Below are 19016 nucleotides of genomic sequence, written 5' to 3' on the forward strand. Positions count from 1 at the left end.
TGCTGTATCCTTGAGGCAGTGACTCAGGAAATAGGTTGGCTGAAACAGGTCATAGGGTCATCGCTACGCATCCTTCCTCCTGAGCTTCCATTTTCCTCTCCCACAAACCATGCATTAACAACTGCTTACCAGCTCACTTCTACCACCATGAGGGAAATCAGTTTTCCCTTAACATATTGGAGGTGCTCTGGAATGTGGCACCCTTTTTCTCTCCCATTCTTATTGGAGGCTGAGGGTGCTTCTCTCACCCTGTGCAATACACATTTCTGGGTTGCTCCTGGTATTCAATAAAGCCTATGGGGCTTCTGTCTTAAGATGTGCACTATTCTCAGTCTAAATAATGAGAAATACTTCTACTTTATCCATTGAATTATATCGGCTCGTATCCTTGGCTTAAAGGGGCCAAAATGAGTTCATGTCCAGAGGAAAACAGAACACAATGGATAGCAGAATGCAAAATCCAATTCAGCAAGAATGTGTTTGTTGGATGCGACACAGATATTAAAAGAAGACTTTAATACTGGAAAGAAAAAATATTCTTACTTTGTCTGCATATTTCATCAGCACTATATTTCCTACATACATGGTTATGTCTGTGTACACCCATTCAGGAATATATATTTAGAAAATTACCTACTATAAGCCATATTTTTATGTAAATTTTTTTAAAAGGAAAGGCAATTCTTTAATTTAAAATCATTAAGGTTTACTTTGTATTGTGGGTCACTTTTGACATTTCCTCTCTGCCAAGTGTATTTTTCATTATATCAACCCTAAACACACACGTAGCTCTATGTAGGGGCCCGATGCTGTCAGGTGCTGACCACCTCCTGCAAGATAGCGAACATTCTCCGTTTCCATGGACTTCAATGTGAAATAAGGTGTGCAGCACCTCTCTGAATCCATCTGATAGAGTATTTTATATTATTCTACCTACCTTTAAAAATTCTCATTACAAGAAGTTTAAGAATAGATCTGTAATAATGGTCAATTTCTGAATAATGTAACATCCACAAGACATGTATATAATCAATATCCATTTACATGATTAGGTACAAACCAATATAACATAAATTTGCAAACAGCTTTCTTTCCAGACATCTCAAGGATTCATTGTCCTAAAATCTATTAATACTGTCTGTAGAATGGGGTATGATGTCAGGTATTTTGCTGTAGTTGTTAGAAAGAAATAATTTATACAATATCTAGTTTGATAATTCATATTAGATAGAATAGATATTCTAGATTATACATTGGATACTAGATACCTGTTATAGTTTAATCCAGGAAAACTTCTCTATAAAGTTTAGTAAGTATGGCAAGCTTATTTAAAGTTGAATAGCTGTGAAGGAATCTGTACTGACAATTAAAGCCTTTGGTACTCAACTGATACGAAATAACCAACTGGAATAACAGTACCAAAGCTCTGAATATGAAGTATACTCACTGAGGAATTCCAGGGGAACATCATCCTGCAAAGTTGAAAATTGTTCATTCTCTCTTTTTATCAGCCAACTACTATCTTTGCTCAGGTGTTTGCAAGTTTGTTCTCTGCTTATTAGGGCAATGCACCTAAGAAATTGAACATGTTCTTGATAATAGGGACATTCAAAACTTTAAAACAAAAGAGTTATACTGGACATGATTTTGGCAGAATAAGCCAGGGCATGTTAGATAAAAGCGATTTCAGATAGTCGTGTCCCCCACACACGAAAAGATAGATAAATCTGAAGACCATATTACATTTCTATATCATGAATCTGTTTTGGTGCTAAAAATCACTCTACTGCACTACTGAGAAGTACAAAGTGACAAATTCTTTTGTGTAAAATTAATAATTGTTCCTTAGCAATAGTGGTTTTCTGCTAACTTTTGGAATGGTTTTCATGGATATTTTCAAATAGAATTCTTGACAAAGCGGGTCACCTTATCTCCTTTAGCTGAGATGCTGTTATGGAGGAATTTTAAACAGAATAGAAATAATTAACAACTCTGGGTGCACTAATAGCTCCTTTATTAGGAATCCTCCACACCAAAAAGTAAAAAAAATTAAATTAATTAACTTTGAAGCTACCTGAGCTAGTCTATCTTAAAACAGAAATACAATCCCCCTTTAAGAACATGGACATGTAGGGCCCAATCCAGCCCATCCTCAGCAACTCCTGTGAAGTACTGAGCATCCTCAACTCCCATTGACTGTCATGGGAATTGAGGTTACTTGACACGTCTCAGGTGGTACTCAGCATCTTACTGGTTCAGGCCTTCACTGTTCTGAGGAGAAACATATCCTGTGGTCATGAATCTGCAGGTTGCATTGTTTAGATAAACAGTTTATCCAACTGAGAAAGAGATAACAAGCCTACCCGTGGTACAAAAATGTCACTATTGTTCTCCTTACAAACCAGTTTTATGTTCTTCATGAGCAGTTAAACAATTATTAAAGTCCACATGGAATCCATGCATGCACAAAGCTGTAAGATTCACAAGATTCCTCCTGTAAACTCAACTCAGGCTAGCCTAGATATCTTCTCCAAATTACATTATGCAGTTAAATCAGAATGTTTGAATCAAATAGTCAATACAGTATACTTAGGGATAGAATAAATCCTGATTTGAGGAATATAACTTGCAATATTCTTTAATTCTGCAACTAAACACAAATAAGGCATCCCTTTCAAATCTGATTGTGTCTATGATTATTTAGTTTGCTAACGGATCATAAAAAATCATAATGTACATTAAAAGGCCTCCTTAGCTTTTGACCTGTAGAAAAGTAAATTGTATACAGATAGCGTCATTCATAGAATGCTATATGATTTGCAGCATAATTTAATAAGGAACTGGTAACAAAAGTATATATATTGTATCTTTTTATTGTAGTTCAACTCAGTAACCTGTTAGCACTCAAGTGTCTACTTTTGAGTATTTATAAATATTTTAGCTATTAGAGGTAAGCTTTGGAAGAAGAGCACGTGAAATAAACCCTGAAATGGGCGTCAATGGCAGTAAACTTTATATGCTTGGTAACAGATTATAAAAAAACTGCAAGCATAAGACCTAAAGGACATGTGCCACATGCAAATTTACATGCAAGAAATCTACCTTAGTGTAATTCATTTTACATACTGTCAGCCTTGTCAGGATGACAGAAGTAACAAACCTTTGACATTTTTACATGTAATAGTTAAATTACTATATTTCTAAAATCCTCTGTTAACCTATTAGGCAATATTAGCTCTTCTCTTATAAGGTAGTAAATGTGTATGTGTGTAGTGTTTGTGGGAAAGTATACACACATATTCACGTACTGTACATAACCCTAATACATTGGAGATACACTACTGTTCATAGCGAGAAATACAAAATGCCCATTGTACGCATTTGGAATCTGTGCCAAGCTTAGTACACTTTCCCCAACTTTTACTCAATATTCAAAGGATTCTCTAGCCTGCAAAGATCGTTCCCTACCATGTACAGTTTATATGGCTGACAAATCATGCTTTATTGAGATATTAATCGGCGCGTCCCTACCTATTCTTTCTCCAAATGGAGAAGATATGCAGAACTCAGACGGCTTAATTCTGGTCTCAGGTATGATTTCTGTCCATTTTAGAGGCAGACATCTTTGGATTTTTTAAAGCCTAAATACATTACCCAAGATCTCTCTGCCTACATGACAGATATCAAATACAAGGAAAGCAGAAGACAGAAGAAGCTAGGCTGACAAGATGCATGAAGTTAGACTACCAACTTTCAAAAAATAATCACTTAGATGTGTCCTGTGCCTCTTTTGAAACAGACTTTAAACAACCTGCTCTGTACTCTTTATCAATACTCTCCAGGCCCCTAAAGATTTCCCAGGGCAAGGTTTACACCAAACATAACACTCTCCTCTCCTCCCTCCCCCCACACACCCCAGGTCTTAGCCACTGAAGCAGACAGTCCTGGCTAACAAAGCATCATAAATTCATAAAGTTCGCAGTAACAGTCGTTGCGCTGAGGATCTGCAGTGAGCGAGAGAAACTTGCACCTGTCTTTCTTGACACAACACACCTGTCTGGCACTGCCCATGCGCATTTCGATGCGGCTCTCAGTACCTTTCGCTGTGGAAAAGAAAGAAGGGGGCGACCGTCTCCTCTTAAGAGCCCATCGGGGCTGCCAGACCAGCTTCACAGGCAGAGTTCTCGAGCAAACTGGTGCTCGACGGCTGCTTTGCAACCGGGAAACGTGCACGGACTCCTTTCTGCTCCTCCTGCCAAGATTTCCAGTCCCCACATCCCCACCTGCCGTGCAATTCTGCCTGAGACAGACTCCCCCCGATTCCAGCCTGCACTCTCCCTACCGACTCTAACTTTCTCTTAACTTACAAAGACCCCCTCCAGCAAACGCCGTCTGAGCAGGAAGCCCATTTCTCAGCTCCCCAAAGAGACAAACGCTTTCCACGCGGAGTTTGTGCCCAAACTGTACACATAATCCACACCTAGCGATTAAGCCCACTGTCCAAACAAGGCTTCACATTTTAAGATTTACTCTTCAAACGTTCCCCCCTTTCAAGACTTAGCTAAACTTAAAGCACACCTCTGTCCCTTTCCCCCTTCTACAAGGGCTAGTACAGACCCATTCAGAAAGAACCGTTTCCTCGTGCATTTTCACTCAATTTACACACATGGCAAAAGTGGTTTTGGTCAGTCATCAGATTAAAAAAAACAAAAAACCAACACATCTCCAGCAACAGGAAAAAAAATCCCCTTTCAAAGAAAAGTGCCCACATCCCTAACCCCTCTGCAGATCACGAATAACCTTATCCCTAAACTTGCATATGATATATTCTCATGCGCTCGCTCGATCACATTTTCTGTACATTTCCACAATTCTCAATTCGTCCCACCCTTTGGAATGAAAAGTAATAATCATGAAAAAGCCCCTGCCCTGCCCGGCTCGGGTTAAAAAAAAACAACAAAAAAAACGGAGAAGTAGAGACATGCAAATGACAAGCAAATTGGAACAGACAAAAAGAAAGGCAGCTATAATAAACAAGACAAAGAGGAGGCTCATAGGAGCAGACTAGGAGTTTAAAAAGGGGGGGATGGGAAGAGGGAAAAAGGGGAAGCTCAGTACAACAAAAAGAAGTAAAATACTCCCCGCATTTTCCATCCCCAGCAAAGTGCCCTCCAACCACACACAAAAATAAAACGAGAAGAGTCAACAAAGGTGGCAGAAATGGAGACAAGCAGAGAAGAGACAAGCAATATCACCCCACAACAACCAGGTCACTTACTCTGTCGGACTGGGCAGGCTAGAGTGATGGTTCCATTGAAGCGTTGGGGGTAACAAATCGCTACTCCTTTAGTTATTGGATTATTGTTATTATTCATTTAACAAAGTCATTTTGCAATCCCCCCCCCATCCACCCCCTCCCGGAAAAAGCAGCACACATTTGACACCGGTGATCAGTATTTTGCTGGGGATTATTTGGTATCATCTAACCAGCCCATGCAAGTGCTGGAGGAAAAGCTTTTTTTTTTTTTTTTTTAAAGAGGAAGGAGGTGAAGGGGGGGAGAGAGAAATACTTACTCAGTGCAAAAGCGATGGAAGTGATTTTTTTGTTTGTTTGTTTTTTGTTTTTGGTGCCGGTGGAAAGAGAGAGGAAAACAGAGAGAGAGAGCCCGATAGCTTGCTGATGATGAATATTATAATTGGACAAGGGAGGGCGAGTGTGTGTGTGAGAAAGAGAATGAGTGAGTGAGTGTGCAGGGGAGAGAGAGATAGAGAGAGTGTGTGTGAGAGAGAGAGAGGTGGGGGGAGGGAAGAGCTCGTTTGCGCCGCACTCCTCTCCCTGGCTGTAATTGTCTATTATTTCTGCCGGCAGCAGAGCAGCCTCGCTCAGCTGAGGGCTCCGCACCACAACAAGATTTACTTTAAGACACAGCTGAAGGAAACAGGAAGACTACACGTCACAGTCTGAATGACGTGAGCCAGGCCAAGCGCCCAATCGGGAGGCTCCTTCGGATTGAAGGGGGGACAGTGAACCGAGAACTTGGGAGGGGGGGAAAAAAAAAAGAGGGGTGGGGGGAGAAAGAGGAGGAGAAACTGGATCCCTTCCCCAGCCCCCCACCCAGTGCTGCAGGGAAGGAGACTTTATCACCTAATCTGGGGCTTCCACTGAGAGAGCCATCTGCGAGCTGCAGCAGCTAAGAGCGGCACTTGATCTACTTCTGAATCTTGCCACTCACTCCAGGTCCTGCGGTGCATGGCAGATCAGTTACCTAACGAGCAGCAAAAGCTCGTCTGGGTGATGTTACTTGCACAGCAAAAGCTGCACCGCGGTTACAGATAAGTAAATGAAAGGAGACACCCTACCTCAGCTATTTAGTGATTTGGGGGCGGGGGTATTTCAAGAGAAAGTACCTTTAAAAAAAACAACAACAAAAAACGGAAATAGAAAAAAGTCTTCAGCAAAGTGAGGAGTGCTGACCAAGGTACCCCACCGTTATTCACTAAGATTTTAGATTTTTTTTTTCTTTCCGCAATTCTAGCAGACTGGGGCGGGGGGGACGACGACTTGTACAAGTTGAAAGCCAATCTGTCCGTGTTCCAGGGCTATCATTGCTGTGACTGTTTAGGAAGTGGTGGCTAATCATCTCTGGCAGCATCATATACTAACTAGAGCAATGGTAGTATTAAAAAAAAAAAAAGCCAAAGCACAACAGATATAAGGCAAATTTCCTGCAACTCAGACACAACAACCCAAACCAGTTACTGTGTCGGAATGCCTGTCTGGATACAGCATTTAAATACTTTTTGATGCACTGGTTACAACCTTTAAAAAATTAGTTATTTCAAAACTTCTTATTAATCTTAAATACAAGGTGTAAAGAGGATTCACTTTCTATTGAATGTGAGGCTGCAACTTTAAGTGAACCCGACATTTAACGTACCCCTTGTGAGGCAGAAAATAAACGAGCAAAAAAGAGCATCAGGTCGCACTGTGTCCAAACAAATGGCTTTTAATGAACAAGATTAGTTGCTTCTCACTTTTATTTACTATGGACTTCTCTGGCTCAGACATAATAAAAGCATGCACCAAAAGTTCAGTTCAGCTTAAATCTATACCCTAGTTAACTGAACACCGAGTGAACTGTGTACCCTGCTCTACATCAGTGGGAGGGGGGGAATAAAGTATTTTCCCAATATCTCTGGAATGTGATCAGATCAAAGAGTGCGGTCAGGTTTTACACCAGTTAGCGCAGATTTACGACGTGTGCTAACAGTAAAGACACAGCCATGTTCATTCTCGGGCATGTTAATTTCTATAAAACAATCATCCCCCTGTTTGAAACGGATGATGTTGAAGTTTGCTTTAAAAATATGTTAGGCATACACACCGCGGGAAAAGAGGGAATAACAAACATTTGGGAGGAAAAGTCAGAGCAGACAGGTTAAACCGCTTTGAGAAAGGTAAGAACAGTGTTTAATCTGTGTGAAAATAAATATCCGTCTCTTGATTTATGTATTTGTTGGTATATTAACTGACTTCTCTGCTTCATCGTATTGCTAAAACAGTTGCCAAATAGATAGATGCCCACACCGCAGTCCGTGGGGGTTAGCATTTTGGGTCTCTTAAGATCCCCCGTTCAGTTAACGGACCTAAATGTCCTATTTAGGGATATTTTCAAGGTCAGCCAGGCTAATTTCTGGGGACTGTGTGACTTCTATATTTGGTTCACTCTTTGTTCTTATTTTCTGCATCACGCACCAAACAAATTTTAAACAAAGTAGCCCGGGCACTCGCCACTCAAAACACAGGCGTGAGTTGAAGAAATGAGAGAGAGCTAAACTTCTCAAACCCTGCGCCAGGAGGGTGTGAAAGAAAGCAGAACAAGAAGTGGATTCTCGGGGGCCAAGGACTGACGGGCACGTCAGCCCAGACGGGGCTGGGTTGCTCCCTGAGCGCAGTGCCGGGGAAGTGTGTGGACCCGCTGCTTGGGGAAGTTCTGGGGACCAGCCAATGCAAGCAGCGGAGGGTGAGTGCAGCAAGCCTGGTGCTCTGATCCCGGCCGCCCGTGCGTGCAAACCCCGGCTGCCACTCCAGCAGCTCCCAGTGTAAAACCCGCGCCTCCCCTCCCTTCGAGGGCAGACCTGCCCTACAGTGCCTCGCCCTCTGCTCTGCCGGCTACGTTATGCGGCGACGCAGGGATCTCTCCCCCTTCCCCCCCACACCTCCCCCCAGGATCTGTCTCATTAAAGGAGAGCCGCCGCTTCCAGCCTTGACACGTGGATTTCTGCTGCGGCTCGCTGACCTGTCACCAGCCATATACATATAATGTGGGTGGCTGAAATGTTACAGCCCCCGTCTCTATTTAGGCTGCAGCCCTCCCTCTCTCTTTCTCCAAAGAGAAACCTCCCGAATATCTGATCCCACTCCCCCCTCTGGTTTCTGGTGCGTTAGGTGACGCAGAAGAGTCAGCCATCAGTTATGGGACAACACGGACACTCAATCCACGCTCTCCGGTGCTGTGTGTCTCCCCCCTTCCATTATTTCACAGAGTGAACACAAGTTTAGAAGCCTTTCCGGCCACCGAACTGTTTCAAACCGGCGCAGCACTGAAAATGACAAGGTGCTGAATGCTCCTTGGGCTTTGAAACCGGCTGCCTCACCTTTGTTCCAAGGGCTAGAGGTACTGTCGCTATTTACCCTCCACGTAGACGCATAAAGGCGATTGCTCCATTCTCTGCTCCTGGTTTTGTTTGCTTGCTTGTTTCTTTACATCCCATTGGAAAACAAACCAGAAAGTCACAGTCAACTCCCATTACTGATAAGCTTCGTGTCCAGCTAAGAAGCTGTCACTGTGCGGGCAGGCTGTCAGCTCAGGGGGTTCCTAGCCATAGACGCCCATGGAACAGCCAACCAACCTGGACTGGTTCGGAAGCGACATGCCACAAGATCAGTAACCGTGGCAGCTGCAGGAATTCCCTAGTGGGAACCCAACTGCTTATGCCCCTCTGAAGTGATGTTTGTTTAACGAACAGCTTAAATGTAAACAGAAATGATCGCTTAATATCACTTGGAATAAACATGTAACATAGCGCTCAGGGAGCAAAGAGAAAACGCAAAGAGGCCTCTCGCTAAATCATTCCGTCTTCTTCCCCCTCCTCCCGCCAAAGTCATGAATCACGAGAAAATACAACAGATAAAAAGCCCCTAATTACAACTCACCACATTGCTGTATTGTGGAGTGGACTCATCATTTAGTAGATAGCATACTATTCCAGGATGAAAAAAGGGAAAACTTTTATCATTAAAATGTAATATTATCCGAAACTGATCCATTAGCCAGCCTCGGCTTCGCCTCCGGCACCAAACTTTCCAATATCAAGATATTAACAGATGGTGGTAACCACATGGTGAGATGTTGCTTCGAGAATCCATAATTTCACTCAGGCCTAAAGGACTGCATCCCATACAGCCAACGTGTAGTCTGTATTGGCCCTTCTACTTCTCCTTCGGCTTCTATTTCAAGATTCGTGGTTTTCCCTTATATATATATAAGTGGGAACGAGCTATATATATGTTATATATATATATAACAGCTCTTAAGAAGCTTTTATTTTTTAATAAAAATAGTTCTTGGGGGTGACTGAAGAGTTCCAAATATTTGTGCTACCCGACGTTACCATTTACCCCTCTTTTTCCTTGTGCAATTGAGTATTTCACTAAATAGAGATGAAACACAAACAAATACTAGGGGCCAACCTTTCCGTGGAAGGATTTACTGAAAGGGAGAGGCTAGAAGGTGAGTGCATTTGTCTGCATATCTCAGTGCAATAGTGCAACAAGACTCAAACTAGAATGCAATTACTTGACACTTAAAAAAACAAGTAATCTTTTCTTTTAGGCGTGGGCATAAATCGCTTGGTGAAATGTAATTTGCCCCTAACCGCTAACAAACAGGTTTGTAGGAGCAGCAGCGACCTGAGGTGCTGGCTAAGCGAATAACGAGAGGAGGAAGTTGCATTACAAACTGTTACTGAGGCAAAACTCTCCAGACCAGAAAGTTTCGGATTAGACCTAATAAAAGTGGAGGCACTTGCTTCCCATCTATGAGTGATGTTCCTGTTCCGAATAGCGCCCGGAACGAGGAATTTAGGATGTTTTCATCTCACACCACACATTCCTTTCTTGGCAGAGTTTGGAAATCAGCGGCGGTGGCAGCGTGGCTACAGGATCTTCAGCAGAGGGCAGCCGCCACAGCAATGGCTCCCCCTTTGCCTTTCCTCTTCCTGAACCCGTCCTTCTGGATATTCAGCCAGGGTCAGATGCAGCCACTGCACTCAAGAGGGCACCCGTTCCGTGAACTTCAGCGGGAGAAAGGATCGAGCCCTGAGCCGATCTCTGTTGGTCCCCAGATGGCTTTCCACCAGTCATGTCATTTGTGGTGCCTTCTCCTCCGTATGCTCATCCCATTCCCTCCTTCGGAGAAATGTCACTCGCTCTACAGAAGAAGTGGGAAAGCAGGCTCCACAAACGGCAGCATAAAAGGGGCGCCCCTCTCCATATCTCACACGTGGAGTATTATTTCCACATCACCCCTAACCCAGGAGGCAAGAGCTCCATCGTTGTACTCTGTGCCAATCCCATATACAAGTTCCAGGCTTTAACTTCTTGTTTTAAAAAAAATAAGGGAAAGCCTGCTACTGTTTCCACAAATTAATCTCTTTCTCCCCCTCCCATTTGGTTGGCCCGTGGGGTTTTGTTGCTGCAGAAAGTCTGATGGCCGTTGGAGATAGGTGCTCAGACAAGAAGTAATAGAATAATGAAATGAAAGTCTAAATTAGATGTCAAATCCTCACTCCATAGAGTAGATCTAAGGGCTGATCATGAACGAGCTTTCTGATCATCTTTATGTTAAATCTGAGATGGAACTGAGCCTGACCCAAACATCTTTGCTTTGATACCTTTTCTTCCTTAAATCAAGATTACAGCTCTCGGTGGACACATTTTCCATGTGACTTGTGCCAGGTAACAGAAGTAACATGCGGCTTCTTCATCCGTTTTATCTCGCACACTCCTCACTGAGATACTGGACTGGGGGTGGGTGGGAAAAGGACCTGATTAAGTGAAGGAGTTGGAGGGCTGTGTTTGCTAGCGAAGGTCAAATACTATGCGAGCTAAAGCCCGGATTTACATTATTTTAAGTTAGACCTTTAAAAAAGGATTGCAATGTTGATAGATGTTAGAATTCTATTTTCCAGCATTTTGCAAGATACTCTATGCCATTCATCATACAAAATAAATAAATAAATAAATAAAAATCAAATATGGCTTTACTGGATATTCCATCGTGCCAGATGTTCCCCCCAATCCACCATTACTGAAATGCCTTTTATAGCAGTTTAAAAAATCGGGGGTCTCTCTGGTTGGTGAGCTATCTAATCTAATCTAATCTAATCTAATCTAATCTAATCTAATCTAATCTAATCTATCTGTCTAGCTGAGGGACTGCACTCAAGAATGCTAATACTTACTCCCGTAAATGTAGGCGGTGACATGGGGAGTCTATTAAACAGGGTAATTCCTCCAAAGAGCTGTAGCATTAACGTACTTACACATTTTGTCCCGCAAACACTGGCTCCCCTTGCCACATGTGCTTGGTGATATTTTATTGCAGAGAAGTGTCATTTAAAAAGAAAGAAGGGGGACGGGGCAAGCTACCCAAACAAGGAGGATTCACAAGTTCTTGATAATGAAAGTTAAGGAACTAAGAGTAGCGATGTGCATTTACCTTTTAGGAAAAGTTTTTTTCTTCTTCTAAAGGTGATGGTATTAAAAATGCTTTAATAATCAGGTTTTAAGTATTTTCTGATGCATGACGGAACGTAGCAAAATATCCATAAGAATCCTGATTTATTCTCGACATAAATCGAATTTAAATGGTTGGCCTTCCCCCCTGCTTTTCTTTATGATCTCTCCTTGTGGTTTCGTTGCCCTTCTCCCCCTTCCAAGCCCCACGCTCAGGGGTCCTGCTCTTTCACTTCCAACACAGCAACAATTCCAGATTGACAACCGGACCCTAGGGAACTATACAGTTAGAGCCCGATCCCGCAGAGTGACTTACAGGGAGCTTTCCCTTAGAGAGGAATGCAAGGCAAGACGGGATCAAGGGTTTGCAAATAAGACTACACGAGGCGAAGAAAAGTAATCAGTCCGAATTAACATTCAACATAATTGTGTATAGGTACAATCAACCCTATCATTTCTTGACTTCATGCATTCTGCTGGGATACAGAGGGGACTCAGAGAGAGCAGTCTTACACGTTGGGGGGCGGGGGTGTGTGTGTCTGATTCTGCAGTCTTTGGGCAGGCAAAACGCCCAGGGCAGTCAGTCGACCTTTTGGTTGGAGGACTGAGAAGGCAGCTTCTGCAGTGGTGGAAAATAAACACCCTTTCTCACTGCAGACTTAGAGGGAAAACGATCCCCCTCCCCACCCAAAATAAGTGGTAAACAGGTGGGAAATAATAATACATTTTAATGAATGATAATGTCACATAGGCTTATGCTATTAATCTTAAGTAATACTCATGTTACCCTGTGCTTGGAGAATCATAGGAAGCCAGGAACAAATGTACAGCTAAAGGCCACTCACCGAAGGGGAGTGAGAGGCATATATTACAAAGAAAGATTTGTGTTCGGTTCCCCCGCGCCCCCCCAACACTGACTCCTTGTGCCTGGGTGACATATTTTGTCTTCCCTTGTAGCTTTGAGTGCTGCAGGGGCTTTGGAACAAGGGTGCAGAAGTGTGTGAGACAGCAGAGGGAGATAGGCTAAATTTGGCAGGTGAATGACTCTCTTGAATTCTTTCCTTTTTTTAAAGACTCTTGAGGATGCCTAGAGTAGAAACATTTTGCAAGTGGGGCTATGGGTGACCTCGCTCCAGCCCTGCACCTTGCAACTTCCTCTCTCTTGTGCAGCCCTGAACAGTGGCGCATCGATAAGCATGCCTGTAATTAAATGCGCGGCTCTCCACTCTCCAGGCCTCTCTGGCACTGAACTCCCCTCGCTCTTTTTAGTCGTATCAGAGAAAAGGCTGCGGCCTCACCTAACGCAGGCGCCTGTGCCGGACTCGGCAGCAAAAAAAAATAAAAAAAAAAATCCCCAACCCCTCCAAAAAACTAGATCCCCCCCACCCCCCGAGCCGCACAAATCAGGGCAGGAAGGGGAGTAGGAGGTCCCTGGGCCAGCAGCTGTCTGGCCACGTGGAGTATGGCAGGTTTTCGCGTTGAATCAGTGCCCCTTGGGGCCACGTGTGTCGCCCTTACCTCCAAGCACCAGCTGCAGCGGCTTCGTCTCATTGGCAAGGAAGGGGACATGCTGCTTCTGCTCCGTCCCTTGAGCGCATCCCCCAACCCCAGAGCAACTGCAAGTGCAGTTCCTCTTAGCGTGTGAAACAGATTCCAGTCTATGGGCCACTTTCCCGGTTTGGTTGATGGTGATTCACTGAAGCAGTGACACTCTGCTTATTTCCTGAGCGATATGGAAGTTGGAACTCAATAAACACTCATCCCAAGCCACAGCCATAGAGTTTGCACCTAAAGTGTGGGGACGTGCAGATCTTTTGGGTCCCCCCCCCAACCTGTTACAGAGATAGAACCGATTCCCAAAGGTCAGAACCAGAGCTCAAATTTCCCTAAAATGAGGTTTGTCAGATCTGAGGTTTCAGGTCAGCTGAGAAATTAGGACCCCCCCCAGGATTTAAACTTCCCCCAAATTCTGCACCCTCTCTGAAAATAGTGATGTTTATTCCAAGGTGACAGCTTTGCACAGTGACACGTTTCTTTCTTGGGGGGGGGGGGGAATGGCAGAAGAAAACTTCAGAAATATGTTCAGGACCATTGTTGACTCCTCCATTCAGTTGTACTAAAACAACGAAATAGAAAATGATAAAGAAATGATTTTAAAAGGGCCTTTTCTTTAATCATTTTCCTTGTTGCATCCCTTCATTAACCCAACAGATGACACTGGGGCTGAGAATGTTGAACAATTTTTACCTTCCTCTTCTGAACTGGGGTGCACCTTCTAGTATACAAAAAACAAGAACAACAAAAGTTAGAAATCTGTCTATTTATGATGGTAATCTCTGATCATTTAGGGCCTGATTCTGCTCTTACTTACACTGCTGTAAATCAGGAGTAACTCCACTGAACCCAATGGAACTACACCAGTTTGTGTGTGAGACAACAGCGTCCCTAATATCTGTAACCATTAAATTTAGAGTCTGTGTCTACACCACTTGCCCTAACCTTCCCTACAAAAACACAAACAAAAAAAACCAACCCCAACCAAACAAAAAAACCTTTAGGAACAAAATACCTTCAATTAGGAGAGTAAATATCATCTAGGTGGTTCAGCAAAAGGCAGTTCAATTCATGGATCTTGTATTGATGGAAATAGAATTGTTAAAAAAAAAACCCACTCCAGAGGAGAGAAAGTGAACTAAACTAATCCTATTAAACGCGGTAGCATGTTTCTGTGGAGCGCACAGAGAGATTAAGCACAGGAAAAGGGATAAGTGCTGCTTCAGTTTCACTAAACTAATGTGACAACTTGTCATTGGAAATCTTTGCAGCTTGTTAGCAGATGACTAGCTGATTCAGATATGTTTTCTACCATTTCCTTTATGTCTGGGGATGGTGTTTTTTCTTTCCAGTTCCTTTCTTATACATACTGTTTTATTTTGTTTTTTAATCCTTCCTGTATCCTTCAAGTCAAAACATTTAACTTGCTTTAATCAATATTTTATTTTGAAGATGTCCCTTGACCTTTTATTTGTGCAAATTAACCTTCATGGGCACCTCATTCATTCATTAACCTCAGCTGGATTGCATATCCCCTGTACATGGCATTTGGGGTATGACTTTTGTGTAAGACCTCCCAGATATTACCATGAGTGTATATAGTAATAAAAATAAGTTTATGGTGTGGTTTTAAAAACCTTGGCCCAGATTTCTTTTTCTTTCTTTCTTTCTTTCTTTCTTTCTTTCTTTCTTTCTTTCTTTCTTTCTTTCTTTCTTTCTTTCTTTCTTTCACTAGATTAAGAAAGAAACAGTATAGTAGCCCTTGCCAGTTTCCATGTCATGGCTATATGTATGTAAGGGCTGAACAAAATAGCTAAGCTGGGAGATATTTTAGAGTCAGTAATTTCTTTTCCAAAGCAGGTGTCCAATTTGTTTGAAAACTGTGCTGCCTTCTTTCTTTCTTTCTTTCTTTCTTTCTTTCTTTCTTTCTTTCTTTCTTTCTTTCTTTCTTTCTTTCTTTCTTTCTTTCTTTCTTTCTTTCTTTCATCACCCCTAGTTCTCTCCTCCTCCCTCCCCTCTCTCTTCCCCCCTCCCCATTAAAGGCGTGCTTGTTGAGTAAATGGAAAAAAAACATTTGACAACATTAAAGGAAGACTGTTTAGAAAAGGAAGGCCCTGCTGAGGTGTAGAGGAAGCCTGTTTATTAACACTGGACACCTCTTATCTGAGGCAGCTCCAGATGGATCTCCCCTTGGTAATTCCTACTCTGTGCCAAGCAGGGTTAAGCAGGGTAATCACCTTGACGTGGGTTGGTGATCACTAGGGGATCTTCGGCTTCTTCAGAAAGAACTTGCAGCTTGTTTTCATTTCATTTTCTTTTCTTTTGTTTTTTCCCTTCCCAGGATCTCCGGACTCGTCTATGGCGGGGATCTTTGCACAACGATGTAGCCATGACATCAGTGTATCTGATGCAGTGTAGATATGCTGGTATGAAGTGGAGCATATCCCAGTTTGAAGTTGCACCCGTGAACACCCTGCTTTACACCCATGGAGTGCATCCCCACTGGGTATTTGCAGAAGTGTAGCTACGTAGTTGCAAAGATCCCTAACACAGACACAAGCTGTCAGTAACTATGGAGGAGGAAAGGCAAGGGGAGAAAGCTAGAACTCAGAGCAAAAAGGCACGTGGGAAGATTTACCTTTGTGGTTGTAAATTGCTCACTTCTGGGATAGGGCCAAGTTTTGATTGAGAGAGAAAATAATTCAAATCTGTCAATAATTAACTGTCACAGAATTAATGCTATCTCAACAAATTGGCACTTGGTAACACCTCAAGTTCAGACTTTTCATGGGAAAAGATTGATTGAGTGGCACTGGCCATTAAATTTACCTACCCATCAAGCGTGGTTTAATATCCTGTTCATTCTAAACATTGCATGCCTGACACATTTACCATAATCCATATTTTTGGGAGAGTATTTTTTAAGATTAGCCATTTGCACTTTTCCAATTCCTGAAATGCAGCATTATTATAATGCATGTACAGATGAACAATATGGACTAGATTTTCTCCTGCACTGAGGTCTGCTAAATGAGACAACTGTGGCCAACAACTATTGGTTATGGATTCCTGATTCAGAAGCTGTCATGATCCTGATCCTGACATAAATTAGAACAACCATGGGGCTGCTTGGATTTCCAACAGTTGGTTAGGGTCCCTCGGGGACCATACACCAGCTGTAAATTGGTGGAGTAAAGTTATATACTCTACCTCAACCACTCCCTGCTCTTACATGACCTTTCCATCTCCTGACATGCCATCTCTCCCCTTATGCTGGGGTGGTTGGGAAGATTGGAACAGGAGTGGGCACTGTTGGCTTTATCCCATGGATAGTTCTCTCCCACCAGGAGAGTCTTGGCCAGGCAGCTGTGTCCAGATTCTGATCTCATCTGACCCTATAACCTTATTTGGCCTTGCAACCAGATTTCACCAGGGCCTATGAGGAAGAATATGTTTTTAACAGTATTACAATGCTCAGTTTTTATTATTTTCTCTCCCTCTCTCTTTAAAAATCATTCTATAATAATAGAGGTGGTGCTGGTATCCAGTGAGTAATCAGCATCTTGTTAATACTTTCACACATTACAGAAGTAGCAAGTTCTGGCCTTATTATTGGAATGCCATGCCACACTGACTCTTACTTTTCCATTTTAAAATTGTAAGTGAATGGTCAGTGTGGACCAGATCCAGTGGAGCTCCACTGGATTACAGCAGCTGATGGTATTCAATACTTGTGAAAAGAAAAGGAGGACTTGTGGCGCCTTAGAGACTAACAAATTTATTTGAGCATAAGCTTTCGTGAGCTACAGCTCATTTCTTTGGATGCATTCAGTAGAAAATACAGTGGGGAGGTTTATATACATAGAGAACATGAAACAATGGGTGTTACCATACTCACTGTAACGAGAGTGATCACTTGTGAAAGTTGCTGGATTGACAGACCAGGAAACTGAAGTCCTGTGGTGTGTTACAGTAAACTACAGATGCTAGGAGTCCAGACTTCCTGATAATTTGTCACGCCAACATACCACAATCCTGCTTAAAAAGGATCCACCTCTTGGAGGTTAGAAGACAATTTGTGCTTGATACCCATTCATAAATCAAGTGCAAAACCATGCCCAATGTAGCTTTTGGTTCCTTCCCCACCATAAAGAAGACCTTGTGACTCTAGATGATTTTGATTTTAGCTTTGATTTTTTAGCTTTAGCTTTCTAGCGTGGATTTGCCCTCAGTGTGAAGTTGGTAAAAACAGTCATTGTCTAGTGCCTAGTCTCCTGAAGGCTTTTAAAAAAACATGTTTTAACCAAAGTATACCGTATCCACACTGTAGCCGAAACAGTGCTAGATGAAACAGATTTTAAATCACTATTTGGAAATAGTTTAATTGTTTTCTCAGTCTGGTGATTCACGCAACTGGTGGCCAATCTGATTGGGCAAGCACCAGTGCACATTGGTCTGGTTATTAATCCAGATAAAACAAAGTCCCTGGATATTACCATCAAACAGCTTGTAGGTCCGCATTACAACCCATTCAATGTTAACCTGTCCAGACTAGACATTAAGCAGGTGGCAGCTGTCAAATATTTGGATTAGCATCATAGACAGTGCTGGAGGATGCTAAAAAGATGCGATGTTCATATAGCAGCGGCTGTTGTCATGTTTCAGGCCTTCAGTATCTTCTGTGGGGATATCATGGCATCAGGCCTGCTACGAAGTTGTGGACCTATAGAGCCATGGTTATACCAACTCTGTTGTACGGACGTGACTGGTGGGCACTGAGAAAGCTGAAGAACACTGGATTGACATTTTCCATTTTCATCATTTCTGTCAACAGCTCCATATCAGTGGCAGGACAAGATCAGAAACTAGGGGATTCAAAGTTGAACCCAGCTACCACCTCCACCATCCCTCGTTCAGTTTCAATGGCTTTCTTGGTGTGGGCATATTGGAAGACTATTTATTTAATAATGGTCTCTTCAGTCTAGCAGAGAAAGTATAACATGATCTATTTGCTGGACATTGAAGCTAGCCAAATTCAGGTTGGAAATAAGGACATTGTTAACAGTGAGAGTATCACAGACATGGGCGGTTGTGCCTAGTGGTGTGAGTAGGAGTTAGGGCTGGTGGTCACAGCAGGAGTCATGCCTGGTGGTTAGAACAGAAGTCTGTAGCCAGGAGTCAGAGCCCAGAGTCACAGCTGGAATCAGGAGGCAGGAGTTGGAGTCCAGGCTCAGAGCAAGGTACCAGAGCGGAACGGTCAGAGCTGAAGTCAGAGGCCAAGAACTGGAGCCGAGGGTCAAAACTAGGTTACCCGGAGTGCAGCAAGGCTGGCCCAAGGCAGGAGCAGGGCTGGGTCCAAGGCAGGAAAAGGGCTTTAACAAGATTGGAACAAGGTGGGAGCAAGGCTGGGAACAAGCAGGCACAGAACCTATTACAGCTGTGAGCAAATGCTTTGAGCATTCGCTGTACTGCTGTCGGGCTTAAGAGCTGGTCTGCTGACCCTCTCAGCCAATCAGGTGGTGTAGCCAGTCAGGCAGCCAACTACAAGCTAGCTGTGTTCGTAAGGTTGCACAGAGACTGGTACTGCTACAACATCCTGATTCCTGTTGGTATAATTAACCCCTGGAACAATTTACGAAGGGTTATGGTAGATTCTCCATCA

General features: G+C 42.9%; 1 protein-coding gene and 1 long non-coding RNA gene across 2 annotated transcripts in view; one reads left to right on the forward strand and one right to left on the reverse strand.

Moving 5' to 3' along the window:
• Positions 1-5934, reverse strand: part of PROX1 (prospero homeobox 1) — a 53798-nt gene extending 47864 nt beyond the window's left edge. Inside the window, exon 1 of the mRNA XM_084622238.1 lies at positions 5575-5934. The gene's annotated coding sequence lies outside the window, so the exon portion shown is untranslated. The remainder of the gene's footprint in view (positions 1-5574) is intronic.
• Positions 1-19016, forward strand: part of LOC311517414 — a 234118-nt gene that overhangs the window by 173964 nt on the left and 41138 nt on the right. The gene's annotated exons all lie outside the window — the stretch shown is intronic.

Source organism: Lepidochelys olivacea, assembly GCF_965140295.1.
Source record: "Lepidochelys olivacea isolate rLepOli2 genome assembly, chromosome: 3".
In the NCBI taxonomy this organism is placed as follows: domain Eukaryota; kingdom Metazoa; phylum Chordata; order Testudines; family Cheloniidae; genus Lepidochelys; species Lepidochelys olivacea.